The sequence below is a fragment of the Carlito syrichta genome, unplaced genomic scaffold, assembly GCF_000164805.1.
Source record: "Carlito syrichta isolate Samal-C Ts95f unplaced genomic scaffold, Tarsius_syrichta-2.0.1 Scaffold92606, whole genome shotgun sequence".
Lineage (NCBI taxonomy): Eukaryota > Metazoa > Chordata > Mammalia > Primates > Tarsiidae > Carlito > Carlito syrichta.
The window spans coordinates 358,215-369,706 of record NW_007036702.1 but is presented as its reverse complement, the minus strand read 5'-3'; the positions used below and the strand labels follow the sequence as shown (position 1 = coordinate 369,706).

At 33.2% G+C, this 11,492-nt stretch overlaps 1 protein-coding gene across 12 annotated transcripts in view; it reads left to right on the top strand.

Moving 5' to 3' along the window:
• The first annotated feature begins 218 nt into the window (after nt 1-218).
• Nucleotides 219-11,492, top strand: part of RIMS2 (regulating synaptic membrane exocytosis 2) — a 255,008-nt gene continuing 243,734 nt past the window's right edge. For all 12 annotated transcript variants that reach the window (XM_021713514.1, XM_008060442.2, XM_021713541.1 and 9 more), the window contains exon 1: nt 219-281. The gene's annotated coding sequence lies outside the window, so the exon portion shown is untranslated. The remainder of the gene's footprint in view (nt 282-11,492) is intronic.

The window sequence follows — 11,492 nt, the reverse complement described above, 5'->3', positions numbered from 1 at the left end:
TTCGTGTGTAAATCATTGACTCCTTATTACTCATATTAGTACATCATGAAATGTGTATGAAAATAAGTGTCGGTGAGTTCATAATGACTTTTCTTCTCTCTATATTTTTTATTCTCAAGCGATTTATTTCAAAATCCTTTCATTTGTTTACTGAGGGATTTTTTTTCTTAAATAATTAGAAATTTTAATTATTGCTGTTGTTTGCTTCATAGGGTCAAAGAGAATAAGTGATAGTGAAGTCTCTGACTACGACTGTGACGATGGAATTGGTGTAGTATCAGGTAAGAATTTTAGAACTATTTTATAGTATGAAAAAGAGTGCAGTTCATTGCTGTTTACATAATAATTAATTAATTTTAAAAGAAAGAAATAACTAACCTTCTCATCCTCCAAAAAAACCTCATAGCAACCTATGGTAATTTAAACCCCTGAAGAATTATAATTGCTGGAACACATGTACCAATTATCAACTTGAATAGTCTTGAAATATGCTAAATAAGTAGATGTCTGTAAGTTTTCTATTTTAAAACAACTAAATAATGAGGATTTTATAATACATTGGAGGAGTTATTGTATAATTAAAATGTCTTTATACTGCACTAGCACTGTGAAAAAAAGACAAAATATTTTTGACATCACCACCATGCTTAATTATGTCAAATATTTGAGTAGGACTTTTTGAAAGGTTAAAATTATTTTTATATTAAGAATCATGTACAGTTATGCATTGAAATTATAGCATTGTAGTTTTAAATATTGCTTCATTTTGTGGTTAGAAATCTAACACTTTAGATTAGCAGATATATTTTCTATAAATTCTGACAAATATACCTATATGTAATACCCCTAATATTAAAAAATATTTTTATTCTATCCCTCTTGAAGTTTAGCCTAAAAACTTTCACAATTATGACTAATTTTACTCTGAACAAAATATGATCTATTTTTTTGTTTTTAATTTTTTTTTAAGATGTGGGGTACAATTTAGGATTAGGATTAGCTATACAAATGTTCAAAATACGATCTATTATATTTAAAATGTACCACAGTTGCATTAATGACTGATACCAATTTTTTGTTCAGCTATTTTTGTTTAGAGTGTGAGTTAGCATGCCTATATAAGTATACTGCTTTTGAAAAACTCTATAACTATTTTTCTCTTCTTTTTTTTGGACTAAGGGAAAACAATATATCAACTTACTAAGACTGCAAAAATATATTCCATGTTTTATGGTTTATAAATTAAACTTCATAAAGTGTTTTTGAAAAATATCTCAAGTTTTCTTTCTTGGAGAGCATTGCTATTTTTTTCCTGTTTGTATTCTATTCATTTGTTATTTGATAATTCCACTTCTTTATTCTAAATATCTAATTTTCTAAATATTATAATTGCTGGAACACAATTCTTTTTTCTAAATCTCTAGTCATATCAGATTTTCTTCATCAAAAATACTTTCCTTCAGGCCATTAAAGCTCTTCATCTTGATGCCTCTGCCATATTTCAGTTCTTTCACTTTCTACTTTCAAGATGACAAAAATATGTATTTATTTAATATGATCATCCTACTATTATCCCATTCTATCAAAGGAGCTGTGTCTTTTTAAAAAAAAAATTTAGTCTTTCATTATTTGGGTTAATGCTCTCTGGAATAATGTTTTGATATCACAGAATAGTGTTTAGAAAACCTTCCCAATTCAGTGTGCTTACTCTGGATTCATTATGTTTCTTCATCATGAAAAATTTTTTTCCTGTTTCCACTTCACTATTATTATTATCATTACCATCATTATTATTATTTTGCCTATCCAGAATTAGCTGGTGAATCATTTTATAGTACATTAGGAGAAAAGACTGCCATGCAATATATTTTGCTATTTTGAAATCCAATTTTATTTTGAGGCAGATTTTTTTATGTTACACTAAACTTTAATAATGTGTTTATTACTCCTTGAATTCTGTCACTGTTAGAAATTAGAAGTGATCTCCATATTCTTTTTATCAACACCCAAATTAGGATTATGGTATTGTAGTTTCTTAATTATGGTGTATTTAGGTTTTTTCATAGTGCATCACTTTAGGAAATATTGTAGCAATTACATTTCCATGAGAATCATAACTAAGAATTGAACATATGTTAAATTCTGTTAAATATTTTTGTTACATTTTCTTTCCTTTATTGCCTTTTTAAAAGCTCCTTCGTTAATACTAGTTTCAATAGAGAGTAAATGCTTCAATTAGTCGTTCATCAAATAATTTAATGGCTACCAGATTAAGCAAATAATATATTTTCTAAGTAATTATTCTTGAGGCATCTCAGGTGATAATTGCATATATACATATGCAAAATGCATACCCTTCTCCACTCTTAGCTAACATTTTAAACACATAGTGTAAGTCAATACACCAGCAAAATCTATTGATGCTTTGTTCCCTGTATGCAGAAATTTGTTTCCAATTTCAGTTGTCTGTCAAAGTATCAGTTACATTCATTCATAATCTTTTAAAACCTGAGCTGTCAAACTTTTCTTAAGAAGGAACTGTTTCTGCTCATTTATTCAATTTTTCCAAGTTTAGAAGACAGGTGTTTTAAATATTAACTATGCCAGAAGTAATATTCTCCATGTGTTCTTCTTTTCTTTTTCTTTCTTTTTTTTTTTTTTTTTAGAGAAGATTAGGTTTATAGCAAAATTAAGAGGAAAGTATGTAGATTTCTTCTTTGTCATCCTGCCTGCATGCATTTATAGCATCTCCCATTATCAATCTCCTCCCCCAGACTGGTACATTCGTTAAATTGATGAACCAACTTTGAGACATCATATCACCTAAAGTTCATAGTTTATGTTATGGCTCACTCTTGGTGTACATTCTGTGGGTTTGGACAAATGGCTAATGGCATGGCATGTATCCATAGTATACAGAGGAGATTCATTGCCCTAAAAATCCTTTGTGCTCCACCTATGTGTCCTTCCCCTTCTCCTAATCCCTGCCAACCATTGACCTTTTTATTGTCTCCTTAGTGTTGCCTTTTCCAGAATTTCATAAAGTTGGAATCATACAGTTTGTAGCTTTTTAGGCAGGCTTTTTTTCATTTAGTAATATGCATTTAAGATTCATCTATGTCTTTTCATGGCTTGATAGCTCATTTCTTTTTAGTGCTGAATAATATTCCATTGTCTGGATGTACCACAGTTTATTTATCGATTCACCTACTGAAGGACATCTTGGTTGCTTCCAAGTTTTGGCAATTATGAATAAGCTGCTATTAACACCCATGTACAGGTTTTTGTATGGACATAAATTTTCAACTCCTTTGGGTAAACGCCAAGGAGCACTATTGCTGGATCATATGGTAAGCGTATATTTAGTTTTGTAAGAAACCACCAAACTGTCTTTACCATTTTACATCCCACCAGCAATGAATGAGAGTTCGTGTTGAATGAGAGTTCCTGTTGGTCTACATCCTGCTAGCAGTTGGTGTTGTCAGTGGTCTAGATTTTGACCATTCAATAGGTATACAGGATATTTCATTGCTGTATTTATTTGCATTTCGTTGATAACATATGAGGTAGAACGTTTTTTCATTTACTTATTTGACATCTGTTTATCTTCTTTGGTGAGGTATCTGTTAAGGTCTTTGGCCCATTTCTTAATTAGGTTGTTTGTTTTCTTATTGTTGAGGTTTTTGTTTTTGTTTTTGTTTTGAGTCGGAGTCTCACTCGGTCGCCCAGACTGGAGTGCAGCGGCCGCTCCCGGCCACTGCAGCCTCGCCTGCTGGTCTCCGGCGATCCTTCCGCCTCAACCTTCCAAGTAGCCAGAATTACAGGCATGCGCTACCACGCCCGGCTGATTTTTTGATTTATTGTAGAGATGAGGCCTCGCTGCCCAGGCGAGTCTCGAACCCGCGGGCTCAGGCAGTCCACTCACAGCCTCCCAAAGGCGCGGGATTACAGGCTGAGCCACCGAGCCCGGCTTATTGTTGAGTTTTAAGAGTTCTGTGTATATTTTGGATAATAATCTTTTATCAGATGTGTCTTTTGCAAATATTTTCTCTTTTCCTCTTCGCATTGTCTTTTGCAGAGCAGAAGCTTTTACTTTTAATGAAACCCAGTGTATTAATAATTTTCTTTCATGGATCATGCCTTTGATGTTGTATCTAAAAATTCATCACTATACCCAAGGTTATCTAGGTTTTCTTCTGTGTTATCTCCTAGGGGTTTCATTGTTTTGCATTTTTACATTTTGGCCTATGATGCTTTTTGAGTTAATTTTTTGAAGAGTGTAAGAACTGTGTCTAGATTTACTTTTTTTCCCATGAATGTGCACTTATTCCAGCTCCATTTGTTGAGAAGACCGTCATTACTTCGTTGTTTTCTCTTTGCTTTTTTGTCAGAAATACATTGACTGTATTTATGTGGGTTTATTTCTAGGCTGTCTATTCTTTTCCACTAATTTACCTGTCTGTTCTTTAGCCAGTCGGCACCAGATTGTCTTGATTACTGTAGCTTTGTCTTGAAAAGTTGGATGAGATCAATCCTCCAACTTTGTTCTCCTTCTATACTGTGTTGGCTATTCTGTCTTTTCCCTCTCCATATTAATTTTAGAATCTTTGTTGATATTCACAAGATAACATGCTGGGATTTTGATTAGGCTTGCACTGAATCTGTAGATCAAGTTGGGAAGAACTGGCATCTTGACAATATTAAGTATTTCTGTATATGGAATATCTCTCCATTCGTTCAGTTTTTGCTTTGTTTCCTTCATCAGAGTTTTGTTCTTTTTCTTATATAGATCTCATGCCTATTTTGTTACATAATACCTATGTATTTCATTGTTAGGAGGTACTAATGTAAATGGTATTGTTGGTTTTTAATCTCAAATTCCACTTGTTCGTTGCTGGTGTATAAGAAAGTGACTGACTTGGGAATATTAACCTTTGGAATATTATCCTACAATCTTGTTATGATCACTTATTAGCTCCTGGAATTGCACACGTGTGCATGTGTGAATTCTTTCATGTGTTTTACATAGATAATCATATCATCACAAATAAAGAGAATTTTATTTCTTCCTCGATAATCTATATACAATTTATTTTCTTTTCTTGCTTAGTGCATTATCTGGTACTTTCAGTACAATGTTGAAAAGGAGTAGTGAGAGGAAATATCCTCGCCTTATTTCTGATCTAGTAGGAAAGCTTTGAGTTTTTCACCATTAAATATTATGTTAGCTCTAGGTTTTTTTGCAGATATTCTATGTCAACTTGAGGAAGTTTTCCTCTAATCCTAATTTACTGAAAGTCTTTATCATGTATGAGTGTTAGATTTTGTGGAATGCTGTTGATATGTTCATGTGTTTTGTTTTGTTTTTTTAGCCTGTTGATGTGGTAGATTGCATTAATTGATTTTTGAATGTGGAAGCAGCCTTGCAGACCTGAGATAAATCCCACTTGGTCATGGTTTTTAATTCTTTTTATACATTGTCAGATTTAGTGTCCTAATATTTCATTGAGGATTTTTCCATTCACATTCAAGAGGATTGTTGGTCTATAGTTTTATTTTCTTGTAATGTCTTTAATCTGGTTTCGTTATTAGGGTAATGCTGGTTTCATAAAATGAATTAGGAAGTATTCTCTCTGGTTCTGGCCTCTGAAAGAGATTGTAGAGAATTGATATAATTTCTTAAGTAATTGTTTGGTAGGATTCACCAATGAACCCATATGGGCCTGTTGCTTTCTGTTTTGGGAGAATGTTAATTATTGATTTGATATCTTTAATAGACATAGACCTATTCAGAATGTCTATTTCTTCTTGTGAGAATTTTGGAAAATTGCATCTTTCAAGGAATTGGTACATTTAATCTAGGTTATCAAATTTGTGGACATAGACTTATTCATAGCATTTATTTATTATTCTTTTAATGTCCATGGGTAGTGTTGTCACTTATTTCATTTCTGATATTAGTAACTTATGTCTCTTTTTTCTTAATTAGTCTGGCTAGAGGCTTATTGATACTACTGATTTTTTTTAAATGAATCAGCTTTTGGTTTTGTTGATTTCTCTATTGATTTTCTGTTTTCAATTTTCATTGTTTTCTGCTGTAATTCTTACAATTTCTTTTCTGTTTACTTTGAATTTAGCTTGCTCTTCTTTTTCTCATTTCCTAAGGTGCAAACTTTGATTATTAATTTTAGATCTTTCTTCCTTTTCTAGTGTATACATTTGGCACTATAAATTTCCCTCTAAGCACTGCTTCTGATGCATCCCACAGATCTTTTTTTTAACTTTTAATTTTTTTAATTTTAAAGATGTGGGGTACCATTCAGGGCTAGGTATACAAATATTCATTCTGCAGGTACCCTTGTCAATGAGATGTGTACCCCGTTCCTCAGGCAGATTCCCACTACTGCCAATCCCACCTCCCCGCCCTACTCCCCCCGTCCCCTGCAGTTTTCTGCCACTACCAATCTTTTTCTTATAGTATTATGATAGTTGTTCAAGGTCTGCTTCTGTTGCTTTAATTTGTATTTATTTTAAAATATTTTAATATTTATTTTGAGATTTCTTCTTTGACCCAAGTGCTATTTAGAAGTGGATGTTCCAGTTATCTTTCTGTTATTTCTTTCTAGTTTAATTCCACTGCCGTGTCAGAACATGATTGTATGATTTCTTTTTTTTTTAATTTAAGGTATATTTTATGTCCCAGAAATAGTGAAATTCTGTGTAAGTTCGAAAAGAATGTGTATTCTGCTATTTTTTGATGAAGCGTTCAATAGACATTGATTATATCTGGTTAATGGTGTTTTTGAGTTCAACTGTGTTCTTACTGATTTTCTGCCTGTTGCATCTATTCATTTCTGATAGAGGAGTGTTGTGGTCTTCAACTTTGATAGTGGATTTATCTATTTTGCCATGCAGTTCTTTTAATTTTTGCCAGATATATTTTGATACTCTCTTCTTAAGCACATACACATTAATAATTGTTGTGCCTTCTTAGAGAATTGACTCCTTCATCATTGTGGAATGTCCTCCATCTCTGCTTTCTTTTGATTAATGTTACCATGGCATATTTTTCTCTATCCATGTATTTTTAATCTATACGAGTGTATATTTTTAAAGTGGATTTCTTGTATATAATATGTAGTTGAGTCTCATTTTTTGATCTACTGTCTTTTACTTAGTGCATTTAGATCATTGTTATTCAAAGTGATTCTTGATATAGTTGAATTAATATCTATCATGTTTGTTACCCTTTCTTTGTGTTTGTGTTCCAGTTTTTTTCAACTTTTTGTGGCTTTAATTGAGCATTTTACATGATTCCATTTTCTTTCTTTCCTTGGCATAACAGTTATACTTATTTTCTTACTTCTTTTTGGTAGCTACCCTAGAGTTTGCAGCATACATTTAAAACTAATTCAAGCCCACTTTCTTTTTTTTATTTTTATTTTGGATTCAGAGGATACACATGCATGTTTGGTACATGGACATATTGTGTAGTGGTAGAGATTGGTTCTCAGGTGGTCCATTCCCCAGATAACACTTTCAAATAATACTTTTCAGGCGGTGTGAGTACCTTATAATAACAAAATAATGTTAATTTCTCCTTTCCATTCTCTGTATTATTATTGTCATTCACTTCACTTAAATGTAAACATGAATTATCATATATTTTTATAAGCATATATAATTTAATAGATTGGTATTATTAATCTTGAATAAACTTATCTTTTGGATTAAGAATAAGAAAGGTAAAAGTTTTTATTTTACCTTCACTTATTCCATCTTCAGTGCTCTTTCTTTCTATACGTAACTCTAATATTCTGACATATATCATCTTCCCAAAAAATTTCCTTTAACAATTCTTGTAAGATAGTTCTACTGGCAACAAAATTCCTCAGTTTTTGTTTGTCTGTGAAAGTCTTTATTTCTTCTTCACTTTTGAAGGATAATTTCACAAGAGATACAATTTTAGGCTGGTGGTTTTTCTCTTAGTACTTTAAATATTTTACTTCACTATCTTCTTACTTACATGAGTTCTCAGGAGAACTCATGTAATTCTTATTTTTGTTTTTCTATAGATAAGGAGTGTTTTTTCTTTTCCTGGGTTTCCTTTATGGTATTATTATTATTATTATTATTATTACTGCATTTGTCCTGCTTGGTATTCTCTGAGCTTCTTGGATCTGTGATTTGTGATTTGGTGTCTGACATTAATTTGGAACATTTTCAATTGTTATTGTTTCAAATCTTTTTTCCGTTTTTTTTTTCCCCCTTCTTCTTCTTCTCCTCCTGGTATTACTATTATACATTATATACTTTGTGTAGTTGTCCCACAGCTCTTGGATATTCTGTCTTGTTATGTTTTTAGTCTTTGTTCTCTTTGCTTTTCAGTTTTCAGAGTTTTTACTGACATCTCTTCAAGCTAAGAATTATCTCCAGTCTACTAATTAGGTCCATGAAAGGTATTATTCATTTCTGTTGCAGATTTTAAATTTTATTTTTATCTCTAGCATTTATTTTCAATTCTTTCTTAGAATTTCTGTCTCTGTTTCCATTGCTCATCTATTCTTGAAGGCTATCTATGTTATCCATGGGCACCCTTAGTATATTAATTATAGTGATTCTAAATTTCTAGTGTGATAATTTCAACATTCCTGCTATGTCTGAGTCTGATACTTGCTCTTTCTATTCAAATTTTGGTTTTTTCCTTTTGGTATGTAATTTTTTCTTGACAATTTTTTTGTTGATAGCCAGACAGTACTGGTTACAAGGAATTTTTCTAAACAGGCCTTTAGTAATATAGTGGTAAGATGTGGGGGAGAGAAAACATTCTATAGTTCTATGATTAGGTTTCAGTCTTGTAGTGAGCCTCTGGACTGTGAACATTACAAGTGCTTCTCATTTTTTTTCTCCCACTTTAGTTGGGACAGGAAGGCTAGAGTGGGTTGGAGTTGGGCACACTTTCTTTCTCCTATGTGGAAGGCTAGAGTGGGTTAGATTTGGGTGCTTCCCTTCTCCGAGATCGGTTAGGTTTTGGTTAACTAGCTTCCTTTGAGAGTGAGTCTTGTTAAGAATAATAGAGTGCTCAAAATACTTCAAAATGTTTTTTCTCCTCTCCCTACTGGAAGCATGAAGAGATTTTTCTTTGATATTTACAATGGGAACCTGGTGGAGTTCCTGGCGGCTAGTCTCACGGTATTGTGGGATACCTCAATGACTGGGTACCACTGGAGTTTTTAAACCCCCAGAGTTGTTCTTGCTAATTAATTCTCCAGCAGTCTGTCAATTACAGTTCAGATTTTTCTGTTCTGGCGCTGGTTGCCTCGCTGGTTTTCATCCACGAGTCTGCTCCATAAGCTGGAGCTCCCTGTACTCACCAGTCTGTCTTTCCAATCTTATAGGCAGTTGTTTGCCCTGTGTACTCCCTGTTTTAAAGATCATTGAGTTTTCAGTCTGTCCAGCTTTTTTACTTTTTGTTAGGATGAAGTGGTGACTTTCAAGCTCCTTATGTAGAAATGGAAATTGGAGTCCCTCCAAGTGTTCTTTATTTTGCTTATTCTGATTAACTCAGGTCAGAGGTAATTTTGATAGCCACATTTTTAATATTCTCTAAAATAATTTGAAACTTTGATACAGAAATTTAGTTTTCTCAGGTGAGTGATTCTAGGCATGGATTTTGCCTCCCATAGTATACTAACCAATGGGAATGGTATAAACTATTTCTTTGAACTCATTCCACAACTTGAATAAATGGATATTTAGATAAAATTTCAAACCTAGCCACATACAATTTTGGTATTATTTTTCACTCTGACTGAAACCATACACACAAATGTAAATAATTTATTTCTCATTGGAAAAGTAGAGGATGTAATTCTGTCTTAATTTTGAAGAGGTGCTTTGATAATTAGCTCTCACCTATACTCTTCTTATTTTTTAAGGCAGCTATTTATTACCAGTACTCATTTTTTGTCACCTTTCAGTAGAACTTTACATTAATCATTTATATTTTCTCTTCTCTCAGCCTCCCAAAATACAGAGATTATAAGCACAAATATTTTCTTAAAACTGTATATTTCTTTTTTATTTCCATATGACTGCGCCATTTGACTTCTCTTTTTCCTCTCCCTTTTTTTTGTAGTATTCTTTAAACCCCGTAGTCATATCTCTTTTCTCTCTCTATATATATATATAATCTTTCCTTAGATTTCAATGATCTTTTTATAAATGACTCTTTTTTTTTTTTTTTTTGAGTTGGAGTCTCACTCTGTCTCCCAGACTGGAGTGCAGTGACCGCTCCCAGCCACCGCAGCCTTGACCTGCTGGGCTCCAGCAATCCTTCCACCTCAGCCTTCTAAGTAGCTGGAACTACAGGCACGCGCTACCACGCCCAGCTAATTTTTGATTTATTCTAGAGATGAGGTCTCGCCAAGTTGCCCAGGCGGGTCTTGAACCCGCAGCCTCAGGCAATCCACTCACCTCAGCCTCCCAAAGCGCAGGATTACAGGCTGAGCCACCGAGCCTGGCTATAAATGACTCTTAAGTACTCAGCAGCAGTCCTAACACCGTTCTCAAGATTCTGTTCCACATATTTAACTTTTTGACTGTACGACTGAAACGATTCTCCTCCTCTCCAAACTGATCAACCTCACTAAACTTCTCTTACTCTCAGTAGTATACTCTTACCTTTCTAATGGGCTAAATTCAAAAGTCAAGACTCATTTATTAATTGCTCTTTTTTGCACTTGTAACCAGTCACAAAATGTTGTTGAATTATACTACAGTGCCCTGGACTCTATCCTTGGACCTTTTGTCTATCTAAACTCATTCCTGTAGTGATCTCATCTATTTAAAGTCCTATGCCTTTAAGTAGCATCTATACATTAAAACTCCCAAATGTATTTCTCCAATCTAAACTACTTATTTGTCCTCTAAATTTTTACATTCGACTTCCCATCCAACATCTCCATCTGGAAATGTAGTAGATATCTCTAGTTTAACATATCCAAAACTGAACTCCTGGTCGTTCCCACCAAACCATATCATTTTATGGCAACTCCATTATTTTATTTACTTGAGTCAAAAATTAGATTTGTTCTTTTTTTTTCTCTTATGTTCATTATAAAATCTTTCACAAAATCATCTTAATGGTTCTACCTTCAAAATGTATCCAGAATCTGACCATTTCCCATCATCTTCCTTGTTATTTTCCTGGTTCAAACCACTGTTACCTCGTGTATGACTTACTACCTTGTGTAACTTTAAGCAAAAGTTGGATCATGCTCGATTTCTGCTTAGAACCCTCTAATGAGTTAAATCACTCAGGTTAAATGCCAGAAGTCTTTATAATAATGCACAAATCCTTGCATAATCCTCCCCTTTCTCTGAATCTCTCTGATGTCTTCCCTTCATCACTTGGTCCACTCTAAGCACGGTATCCTCTTTGCTGTTCTATGAACACAAGAACCACTTCTTTTTTTTTTTTTTTTTGAGTT